The sequence below is a fragment of the Salmo salar genome, chromosome ssa03 (assembly GCF_905237065.1).
Source record: "Salmo salar chromosome ssa03, Ssal_v3.1, whole genome shotgun sequence".
Lineage (NCBI taxonomy): Eukaryota > Metazoa > Chordata > Actinopteri > Salmoniformes > Salmonidae > Salmo > Salmo salar.
The window spans coordinates 10,734,160-10,747,240 of NC_059444.1; the positions used below are offsets into that span (position 1 = coordinate 10,734,160).

General features: G+C 38.7%; 1 pseudogene; it reads left to right on the top strand.

Annotated features, from left to right (window-relative positions):
* The first annotated feature begins 808 nt into the window (after window positions 1–808).
* LOC123741654 (GTPase IMAP family member 8-like) lies at window positions 809–6,285 on the top strand (annotated as a pseudogene).
* The last annotated feature ends 6,796 nt before the right edge of the window (window positions 6,286–13,081 follow it).

Sequence of the window (13,081 nt, forward strand, 5' to 3'; positions counted from 1 at the left end):
TCTATCTAGCTAGCATCCAACGCCCTCCTGTTAGAATTTCTCTTCAGAATCCTAGTACAAAGGCACTTTTCACCAGATAATTATCAGGTATGATGTTTTTATTGTTGACAACAGCTAAATGTATGGGCTGACCAGTGAAAAATTGCTCTTTTCATCTTGAACAGTAGCTAACGTTAGCAGCAGCTGAACAGGAAATGGGTTGTCAGTCAACCTGAATATTACTTCACGGCCGTCAATCCTGTACCTTCAAAGTTTAGAAACCCTGACATGTTCAAAAGCTGTTTATAACTTATTAGAATTGTTTTCTCACAATAACATTGATATGACATTAAATTAGCTTACCAATAACCTACATAGCTACTCAACATAAAATTACTTCAGAAGAAAATAAGTAGACAATCAACATTAAGAACTTTACAAAATACTGATGATTGTGTACATTTGATATGTTTTCAGTCTCGAATCCAGGGGCACAGAGATGCAAAAGTGTGGAATTATTGCCCCGAAAGGGTGAGTGATCAATAAAATATCAGACTTTTATCAACAGATTTTGTATTTCTCTGTGTAGAGAATAGAATAGATGTGTTTTGTTGTAATATGTTGCATAATGTTCATGGTGTAATCCTGAAAGAAAAGCAAACAAAAATGTTAGTGTCAACATTTTCAACAAAGTTTTACGGCAAACATTTTAAATAACGTTGTGGTGGTGTTTATGTAGTGTCTGAAAGTCCTACAGAGTTAAGGATTGTGCTGCTCGGCAAGAATGTCTCTAAGAAGAGTGTTGGGAACTTCATCCTGGAAAGAGAGGTATTTGACCTTAACTATGTACGAAGTCGCTGTGAGAGAGTCAGGGGTCAGATGGAGGGAAGACACATAGCTGTGATCAACACTCCAGACCTGTTAGACCCTCACATGTCACATGACAAACTCTCAGAGGATCTGCGTTGGTGTGTCACTCTGTCTGACCCGGGACCTCATGTGTTCCTGTTGGTGCTGCAGCCTGAGGAGTTCACACAGGAAGAGGGAGACAGAATCAGGACAATCCTAGACACCCTCAGTGACCGGTCCTTTGACTACTCAATGGTATTGACAACTCATGAAGACAAGAGGGGACACATGGATGAGAATCACCCTCTGAATCAGATGGTCAGAGCCTGTAGAGGGAGGCAGCACCTCAGTGACCGCACTCAACTTATGGCAGATGTTGACAAGATTGTAAAGGAGAATATCTCACCTGTGATGTATTTGAAGATACAAGTGACATGGTACAAGGGAAAGAGGAAATCCACAGGAGTAAAACTGATTGGAACCTCAAATCTTCCTCTGAGGAAGAACTTGGAAAGGATGTTTTGGAACAAGGTGAAATCAGCACAATTGAACAATTGGGAGAAAATTAGAACAATTGGTAAGTATACAGCACACTGACAAAAGTTATAATGAGATGAGCATTGAATACAACTGACAATTAACTTTTGTTTCATTATGACTGGTTTAAATGGACTGCGAAGAGGAAGTCACTGAAATTGATTATGTCAACTTTTCTTCAGGACTGGTATCACTTAAGCAAGAAAGACGGAATCCATCAAGCAGACATGACAAATGTGGGTAAAATTCAGTGGTTATACATCATAATGTAACTATTTGTTATTTAAGAGGGAGGCTACGGCTCAGAAGGATTTGTCATGGGGCATGTTTTCATTATTTTGTTTTCAAAATGTCTATCCTGAAAATGTCTATTGTTTTTCTAAATGTCTATCCACAGCTCATAAACCAACAGTATCTATCAATTTGAGGTTATTGCTCCCTCTGGTGGAAACAAAAAGAAATGTCGCTCAACATTTAGATTTAGAGATTTGCTCAGTGCAGCGATTTGCTGCTCAGTGCAGCGATTTGCCATATTGTGGCCATTAAAGGTGAAGCTTTGGAGTACAATGTGAGGGATTCCACGGGAATCACTGAGCAAAATAAAATTCTGGAACTGTACTCACTCAATATTACTGACTACTTCTGTCAAGTTTTTTGACAACAAGCATTGGGAGTAAAGCTTTGTTAATTTGCACTGGGACAATCCTCCAGTGTGAACATTTGGTAAGCAGGTAAACAACATGATGTTTTATATGCATATCCTTATATTAATCAATGTGTACATGTGATTTACAGTGTCTTCACTCAGGATTGTGCTTCTGGGGAAGAATGACAACAAGAAGAGTACTGTGGGTAACATGATCCTACAGAAACAGGCTTTTACTTCAACTATAAACAGCCATGTGAATCAGCCAGTGATAAGGTGAATGGCAAGTCTGTTACTGTTGTAAAGACTCCAGACTTCTTTGCTACACGTCTGACTGTGAAGTAACTGATGGAGGAGATGGAGAAATGTAAGTCCCTCTCTGCTCCTGGGCCTCATGGGGTCCAGCTGGTGTTGAAGCCTGAGGAGCTCACAGAGGAGAACAGAAACACATTCAAGTTGATCCTGAGCATATTTGGTAAAGAGGCCTTCAAGTACTCAATGGTGATCATTACTCACCACAAGGGAGTCACAGGAAATCCTCATCTGAGACAAATGATCGAAGAATGTGGAGGAAGGTATCATGAAATGTACAAACAAGGAAGTGACCACAAAGAGTTAACTGAAAAGATAGAAAAGATGGTAGAGGAGAATGAATGGAGATACCTCACCTCCAATGAAGAGACGACACACGATACCATGACACCAAAGGCTCAGAGACTGAATGTGGTGCTGTGTGGCAGAAGAGGAGCTGGGAAGACTTCTACAGCCAATGTGATACTGGGTCAGACAGAGTCCAGTCCAAAGTCCAGCTCCTCCTCAGTGTGTGTGAAGAGAGAAGGAGAGGTGTGTGGTCGGCCGGTCACCCTCATCGAGCTGCCTGCTCTGTATGGAACACATCTCACTCTGGAGGAAGTGATGCGTGAGACTTTCCACTGTGTCTCTCTGTGACTCTAGAGTGCATGCTTTCCTCCTGGTCGTACCTTTAGGTCCAATCACTGATGAAGACAAAGGAGAGTTGGAGACCATCCAGAAGATTCTCAGCTCACGAGTCAATGACTTTATCATGGTCCTGTTTAGACAGGATTACATTCCAGTTGATAAAACTGCAGTTAACTTTGTGGAACAAAATGCAGACACAAAACAACTGATCAAGATATGCGGAGGGCGGTATAAAATCTTTGATGCTTTGAAGATTGATAACACCAAGCAGACGACAGAACTTGTAACAGAAATAGTGAAGATGATGGATCAGAACAGAACCTGCTACACTCTGTACATGTACATGGAGGCTAAACACCAATCAGAACTGGACCAAAACAGAAGAATCAAGGATTTAGAGGAGAGAATCAGGAACATGTCACAAGGTGAGTTTGTTGAACACAGGGAGGAACAAATATTGGGGGGTGATTGGGAAAACAATGATTTAACACTATGAACTTTCTGTGTTGATTTCAATATCAGTTCATGCAGTAATTCACATTCATTTTTTATAATTTATTGTTTAATGTGTAGGTGCTGAAATGGAGTTTGCCAGCACAGAGTGCATAAGGGTGGTGCTGATTGGGAAAACTGGAAATGGGAAGAGCGCCAAACACTATCCTGGGCAGAAAGGAATTTGAGTCTGAATCCAGCACTGATTCCTTGACAAAGGTTTGCAAGAAGGTAGTCGTCAAAGTTGATGGAAGAACAGTTTCTGTGGTGGACACACCTGGACTTTTTGACACAACATTGTCTAATAAAGATGTTCAGCAAGAGATAGTGAAATGTGTTTCCCTGTCAGCTCCTGGACCCCATGTGTTTATCATAGTGTTGAGTATCGGGAGAATCACACAAGAGGAGCTGGACACTTTGGACCTCATAGAGACAACCTTTGGTCCAGGAATGTTGTGCTTAGTTCTGTTTACTAGAGGAGATGACTTGGAAAATACATCAATTCAAGATTACATTGGGAAAAGCAAGAATGCCAAACTGAAAAAACTGATCAGAGATTGTGGAGACAGATTCCATGTCTTCAACAACAAAGACAAAACTAACCACACACAGGTCACTGAGCTTCTTAAGAAGATTAACAAAATGGTGTCCATGAACTGGGGCAGTTTCTACACCAGTGACATGTTCCAGGAGGCAGAGGCATCCATTAAACAAAAACAGGAAGCAATACTGAAGGAGAGAGAGATGGAGATAAAGGCTGACATGGAGAAACTGAAGGTCAACCATGAAACAGACATGGAAAAGATGAAGTCAAAGTTGGAAGAGGAGAGATTGAAAGTTCAGGAGGAAAGACAGCTGAGAGAAAACATGTTGGAGAGAGAGAGGAAGCTATTAGAAAAGAGCATGAAGACAAGGAGAAAGCAGAGAAGGAAGGAAGAGAGTTGAGGACAAAAAGAATATGAAAAGTTGAAAAGAGAAAATGGAAAAAAAGAGAAGATGGAAAAAGAGATAAAAACTCAGGAAATAAAGTTGAAAACCTCCAAAGAGAAAAGGAGGAAGAATATAAAATGAGAATGGAAAAACTGAGAAAGGAAGAGAAAGAAAAAGAAGAACGGCTTATAAATCAAGAAATTATGTTTGAAAAATTAAAAAAGGCAGAAATGGCCAGGAGAGGGAAGGATGAGGATGAGAGGAGAAAGAATGAAGAGAAAGAAAGACAAGAGTGGCAAAGAAAAATAAAGGAAGCAGAGAAAAGTCAAACAGAAATCATGCAGAGAAAAAAAAGGGAATGGGAGCAACATTTAAAAACAGTAATAGACAGACAACAGCATAGAGAAATGCTGAGGAGACAGAATGAGTTACAAACTCATGTAGAACAAGAGAAAAAACAGAGAAGATTGAGAGAGCAGTTTGAAAGAGAGAGGGAACAAGATAGATTAAGGAATCAGAAGAGCAGAGGAGAGAAATAGAGCAGAAAGAAAGAGACCGAATAGAAAAAGACTTTGAAGAAAAGAGGAGAGAGTTGACAGACAAAATGACAACGCAACAAGAGCAGTGGGAGAGAGAACGTAGAGAGGAACAGGAAAGAAGACAAAAAGAGGATGTAAATCGAAGAGTGGGGGAGAGGCGAAGACTCAAGGAACTGCAGAAACATTTTGAACAAGAACGTGAGAGCGAGAACATGAGGAAAGAGAAGGAAGATGAAGCCAGGAGAGAACAAGACAAGAAACGGAAGGAAATGGCAGCAGAGTACGAAAGAAAAACAAAATAAATGGGTAAATACGAAGAAGAGGCCAGAACACAAGCAGAGGAGTTTAATAACTTTAAAGAGAAATATGAAAAAAAGCTAAATAAATTGTTGAACAACTTGAAGATGAGAAGAAAATGGAAAAATCACAAAGTGGAGCATGACCTATTAAACAATCTATATAGTCATAATAAAGAAGAATGGAATAGCAAAATGCAGGAGTTGAAGGAAAAGCATGAGGTAGAGATACATTCTTTGAAGGAAGCAGCCAGATGTGTTGTACAGTGAGGAATCTTGAGCCCCATGTGAATTGGACTGGTTTAACCAATGAACATCGTAATGTAGTTAATACCAGAAGTTGAGTTATATTTTAAACAGACTGCAGTGATGTGAACAGCATTGTGAACCAAAGATAGTTGTATCACAATGCTGAGCACATGTATAGAAAACAATGTCATTTTTACTTTGAGGCACTGTCACTTCATTTTGAAAGCTGGTTTGCCTCTTAGGGCCACTGTTGTGAAGCCCTACTAAGGTACAAAATGTAATAGTGCCCACTGTTTACTGTTAAATGACGATGGTAACACAAATGCACCATTTATAAAATACACCACTTGTGGCAAAGATGAGACATGGAAAATAAAATGTGAGAATATGGCCTCTGATAATACATCATGATATAATTGTTTTTATTTTCCTTAAAATAGGGTTTGTACATGAAATGTAAATACAAACTGGACAGCAATGATGAGAAGGAGGAGGAGATGATGACAATGGTGATGATGATTGTTGATGGATTAAATGCTGAGAAATTCTTAGTTTTGTACTCTTTGTTCCCCATTCTTTTGACAGTCTGTTGAAAATCACAACATATTTAAACAGTTACATACTGTACTATGCAGACAGAGAACTACTAACGGCACAGAATGTTCACCTGTACTAGCCCAAAGTAATTGCTTTCCAGGCCTGTAGTAGCAACTGTCGTGTGACTTGTCTTTGTTGATTTCATACTTGTCATTTTAATGTGTTACTGTGCTTTATATATATCACAATTTCTGTCTTTGTTGTTCAAACAACAAGATAATAAAATGTCAAAAGAGACACATCAACAAATCTGTTAATTGTCCAGTTTCCATAAAATCACTTTACAGCTGTTCCCATTGTCTTGTTAATATGAGGCTGAGTTCGGGTCTTGGGTGAGGTCCACCTAACCAGGATCTCGTCACGGTATTTTTGTGCATTCAAATTGCCATCGATAAAATCACATTGTGTTGTCCATAGCTTATGCCTACCCATACCATAACCCAAACTCCACCATTGGACGCAGTGCAAAATTCTCTATAACAACATTGGAGGTGGCTTATGGTAGAGAAATTAACATTCAATTCCCTTGCAACAGCTCTGGTGGACATTCCTGTAGTCAGCATGCCAATTGCACGCTCCTTCAAAACTTAAGACATCTGTGTTGTGTGACAACTGCACATTTTAGTGGCCTTTTATTGTCCCCAGCAAAAGGTGCACCTGTGTAATGTTCATGCAGTTTTGTTTTCATTTACATTTTTATTGAATATTAAAACATACAATCTAATTGCAGTGAAGCCGGTCAACATTACATTCAGTCATCTAACAGACTCCCATCCAGAGCGACCCACAGAAGCAACCAAGGTCAACTCCCTGCTCAAGAGCAGGTTGACAGATCTCCTACAAGGTCAAAAATGGGGACCTGAACCAGCAAACTTTCAGCCACCTATGGGGGGTGATTCCTGCCAGAATTACGCTTCGTGAAGCTACTGATACCTCTCACCAAGTCATCTAACGTCTTCCTAGCACCATAAAATACTGCCATGAATTAACATGGATGTCAATGGAGACAATTTTTTTCTAAGGCGTCAAACTGCTTGTAAGTTTATTATGAAAGATCTCACCATGAAATCTACATGTACATGATTTTGTAAAATATATTTAATTGCCAGAGTAATCTAATCAATTTAATTTGGCGATTTAGATAAAATAGGCATATCACCTCAATACATAAATGATTAAGCAAGTTGATATTGTAGCCAGCCACCATTTCTGTGTAGATATGACTATTTCTCACATCAATACAGAGTCAAGGGCTACAACAGAATGTCGGCTTGCACGGGAAAAACTGTACGTTTCTGACATTTATGGTTGAGATTTAATTCATATAAACATAAACTATGCACCTTATGACTTTCAGTAACGTGCAGGCGTCACGCAGATGTTAGTAAGATGTTCAATGGTAGGTGACAGCCACACGGTGGTACTGTTGCCTAGGTTTATTAACTTCTTTTGGATCAGTGGGACGGTAGCGTCCCAACTCGACAACATCCGGTGAAATTGCAGAGCGCCAAAATCTAATTAAATTACTATAAATATTTAACTTTCATAAAATCACAAGTGCAATACATCAAAATAAAGCTTAACTTGTTGTTAATCCAGCAATATGGCTAAAAAAGGAAAAATTGACTGGAGAGAAGGGAAAAGCAGAGGATGCAGGCTCATCTTGACTTTTATTCACTATCAAAATGAGAAAAAAAAGAACAACCAACAAACAGCGGCAAAGCATAGGCTCAACACAGAACAACCCCACAACCCCAAAAAACACACACACCTATATAGGATAATCAAAGGCAAAAAACTGTAAGAGAATAAAACATAACCAACAAAACAGCCAGTCCTGACAAAAAAAGCTATTGTGGCAGGACGTGACACCATATCAGATTTCAAAAAGGCTTTACGGCAAAAGCAAACCATGCGATTATCTGAGGACAGCGCCCCGCATACCAACACATGAAAAACATATTTCAACCAGGCAGGTGCGACACAAAAGTCAGAAATAATGATATAATTCATGCTTTACCTTTGAAGATCTTCTTCTGTTGGCACTCCAAAATGTCCCAGAAACATAACAAATGGTCCTTTTGTTTGATAAATTCCTTCTTTATATCCCCAAAATGTCCATTTATTTGGCGTGTTTGATTCAGAAATACACTGGTTCCAACTCGCCCAACATGCCTACAAAGTATCTAATAAGTTATCTGTAAACTTGGTCCAAACATTTCAAACAACTTTCCTAATCCAACCTTAGATATCCTAAAACGTAAATAATCGATAAAATTTAAGACGGAATATATTGTGTTCAATAGAGGATAAAAACAATGTGGAGCGAGCTCCAAATCACGCGCGCCACACAGAAGAGTACACTTGGCTTGAACAGCCCTACTTCTTCATTTCTCAAAAGAAAAACATCAACCAATTTCTAAAGACTGTTGACATCTAGTGGAAGCCATAGGAACTGCAACCAGGTTCCTCATAAATATAGTCTCCCATAGAAACCCAATTGAAAACACAGTGACCTCAAATTATTTTCCTGGATGGTTTGTCCTTGGGGTTTTGCCTGCCAAAGAAGACATAATTTTAACAGTTTTAGAAACTTTAGAGTGTTTTCTATCTACATCTACCAATTATATGCATATCCTAGCTTCTGGGCCTGAGAAACAGGCAGTTTACTTTGGGCACGCTTTTCATCCGGACGTGAAAATACTGCCCCCTATCCCAATGAAGTTAACACGCAGGTGTCACAAAGACATTAGTAAGGCGTTGGTATCAAGTCATGTCAGTCAGACGTTCAATGGTAGGTGACAGCCACACAGTGGAATGGTTGCCTAGGCTTAATTCTGGCACTTATCAACCCCCCATAGTCACTGGCTCAATCTCCCAACGGCCAGGCCACCAGCCCTCCAAGATCCCCCCCACAGTTTCCCCAAGAGATGCTCCTCAACCATCTGAGACCCCACCTCACAGTCACAATATTTTTTTGAATCATAATACAAATAACAAACAAAAGAGAGACAAAGGAAAACAGAAAATAACAATGCAGGTAACAAAAGACATCAAGGACAACAAACAGCATAACAGCAAGACCAATTGAATACGTTTTAGTTCATGTATGGCACTGTTTACGTGTGTGTGCGCGTGTCCGTGTATGTGTACGTTTGAATGAGAGTGTGCATATGCATGTGTACAAGGGTGAAAATACCTGCGCTGCATCAGCCACAGGCAAACAGGCATTAGCAACCTCAGTGTCATTCAAATGTACTTTTTGTTTTGTTTTATTTAGACTTAAAAGTAAAAAATATATATATTTGACCGTCATTCTATCCCCAGCCCAGCAACTCTCCTCCCCCTTGTCTCCAATTCCACATCCCAACCCTCAACTTCCCTCAGCCCATCCCACCTATCTCTGTTGGCCATCCTCTTCGGATTTCTATGCACCATATATCTTTCAACTATGCTGTGATGTTTAACATACAATTTTAATCTATGTAATCGAATAGAATTCACAGATTGCGAGTTGAAGATAAATACTTTTCCTAAGAGTATTAGTATATTAGTAATTGGCTGACCAGCTCTCTCCAGATCTCCCAACAATGCTATTTCTAGGGTCAATTTTAGAGGAATGTTATGCTTTTTCAGCCATTCCTGAACCTGAAACGGGCTACCTGAGGGCAATACCAAAACAAATGGTCTATTGATTCTGTATCCTCACAACAAAATCTACAGAGCTGCGATGATTGTATGCCCCAAATATTCAACATTTTGTTGGTGGCAAGAATTCTGTACAATAATTTTAGCTGAAAAGCACAAAGTCATACATTTTACGTAGTTTTATATATCAACTCATACACCCAACTATTTTGCATTCTGTATGGCACAGCCGTCAACATCCTGGTCTTCAAATGAAACTGGTATACTTTCCTATTTATGCTATTTTTATTCCTTCTCCAGTTTTGATCCTTTATATTGGGCAGACAGACCAGTTCCTTACCTCCTCCTGCTGCCAGCTGCCTCCATTTTTGGGTAATGATGTAATCAATTGTTTGTAATCTTGGATTGAGCAGACCTTCCCATACAATTATGATTACTCCATGAAAGACATAACTCTACAATTCGAATTTACAATATCATTTAAAAGTGAAATACCCTTTTCAAACATATTTTCCATAAATGCAGGTATTTTATAAACCAGCACATTTGAGTTCAGCTATAATATTTGTTGTAACATCTGTTCTGTCTTTTCAGGGGGATGAAATTAAAATTGTAGCCAGCTCTGCAATGCTTGTTTGAAAAAGAGAGATACTTTGAAAAGGTTGAATTTTCAATTAATCAAAAATGAGACATGGCAATCTACACAAAGGCAAAAAGGACATTTTTAAACAATGGATGAGCTTTTCTTAGTAATCTACTTGATAACCATTTAGGGTTCAAGTAAAACTTTTGTATATGTGAAGCTTTTAAGAGGGAGGTTTAGTGGTTTTATATGTAATAATCTTTAACACCCAGTTCATATTAATTATATAGATAGGTACACTTTATCTTGTCTGGTTTAGCATCCCAGATAAAGCCAAATATTTTTTGCTCATATGATTTGAAAAACAAATCATCATGAGTAGGTAGTGCCATAAGTAAGTGAGTAAACTGAGATATGACTAAGGAACAAAATCCAGGCATTTCTAAATAAAATCCGCTATAAATACCAGGCCTGAATTTTTAGATGTTTCATGTTGTTCTGTTATTTCTAGTAGTTGTCATATATTATCTCCAATGTATCGTCCATGTAAAAAACCTGTCTGATCAGGATGAGCAATACCTGGTAAAACCTTTTTAATTCCGAGTGCTATGCATTTCGTTAGTATTTTTGCATCACAACATTGAAGTGTAAGGGGCCTCCAGTTTTTTAGATAGAGTGGATCTTTATATCTTGTTTTAATAATAGTGAAGTCAGACCTTCCTGCTGAGTACCTGACAGACTACCATTTCTATAGGAGTAGTTAAAACAAGTTAATAATCAAGATTTTAGTTCTGTATATCAAAAAAGGCTTGATATACCTCTACTGGTATACCATCAAGCCCTGGGGTTTTTACAGACCGAAAGGATTTAATAGCCTCTAGAAGTTCTTCCTCTGTAATTTGGCCTTCACACTGATCTTTTTGTACATTTGTTAATTTAAAAAATATATATTATTTGGAAATAATTCCTTACAGTAATCTGCATTCAAAAGCTGAGGATGAGACAGAAAAGAAAAGAAAACATCTGCCTAAAATATTTTGTTTCCTCTTTTAAAATATAATTTGGAGAATCATAGATGACACCGTCTTTAGTAATCTTGTTTCTTTAGACAGAAACTGATTTATTATTATCGATGAATATTGAATTGAATGACCTCTGAAGGTACATTTAAAGCTATCCCAAACAATAAAGGGATTTGCCGAACCTATATTGTGCTGAAAAAATCAAGTTGTAAATTATTTTGTCTTAGTAAAAAATAAGATTGTCCTCCAATAGACATTGATAAACTTTCCAATATCCCCGTCCACGTGGAAATTCTGTAAGAGTTATGTGAAGGCCAATTAGATGATGATCCAATCACATTCTGTCTCTTATCAATACTTTTTGAACCTTTGATGCAAGAGAAAAAGATACAAGAAAGTTGTCGAGACGACTAGCTTGATTAAGTCTCCATGTAAATCTTACTAGGTCAGGGTTTTTTAGTCTTCAAATATCCACTATTTCTAATGTCCATAATATTTGTGATTTCCTTAAGAGCACAGTGATGATAGTTTTTAGAGTGATTTCCTTTACAGTCCATTGAGGTACTTAACACCGTGTTATAGTCTCCCACCATAATGATTTGATCATATGTTGCGTGTAAGTTCACTTTCATATTCAACAGGATCCACCTTCCTTGCAAATTATTCTTGACTATTTGCACATTCAAATCAACATTTTTGTTAATTCATATCATCACACCTTTTGAGTTCCTTTGTCCATGAGAGAAAATTATTTCACCACCCTATTCCTTTTCCACGCAAGTTAAAACAAAGGTCTCCGGACCTACTCACTGCCACAGTCATACTCTGGACCTAGTTTTGTGCCATGGAATAAATGTTGTGGATCTTAATGTTTTTCCTCATAATCCTGTACTATCGGACCACCATTTTATTACAATCGCATCGCAACAAATAATCTGCTCAGACCCCAACCAAGGATCATCAAAAGCCGTGCTATAAATTCTCAAAAAACCCAAAGATTACTAGATGCCCTTCCAGACTCCCTCCACCTACCCAAAGACGTCAGAGTACAAAAATCAGTGAACCACATAACTGAGGAACTCAATTTAACCTTGCGTAATACCCTAGATGCAGCCGCACTGTCACGATCCTCGTCTTCTGACGATATCGCGAAATCACTGTCGGAGAAAGTGGACCAATACGCAGCGGGTGGCGTGTTCAACATCATATTTATTAAAGACGTTGACCACGGAAAAACAAGAAATGCAGACAACACGACAGGAGACAGTTTCACAGGCTATACCTAGCAGTGCAAAAAACAACTACCCACGAAACACAAACACACCCTACTATATAGGACTCCCAATTAAAGGCAACTCAACACACCTGCCTTCAATTGGGAGTCCAACCCCAATTAACTAGACATAGAACCACAGACATAGACCAGTGACAAACCCCATAAACATACATCAACTCCCCTCTGCCACGTTCTGACCGAACTACAATAACCAAATATACTCTATACTGGTCAGGACGTGACACGCACCTCTAAAAACTGGAAGTCTTCTGACTAGCTTGGAAAGACAGTACTGTGCAGTATCGAGGAGCCCTCACTGCTGCTCGATAATTATATTTTTCCAACTTAACCTCTATGGGCTAGGTGGGACGCCTACTCAACAGCCAGTTGAATCCTGTGGTGCGTTATTCAAATACCTTAGAAATGCTATTACTTCAATTTTTCAAAAATATGACTATTTTACACCATTTTAAAGATAAGACTCTCGTTAATCTAACCA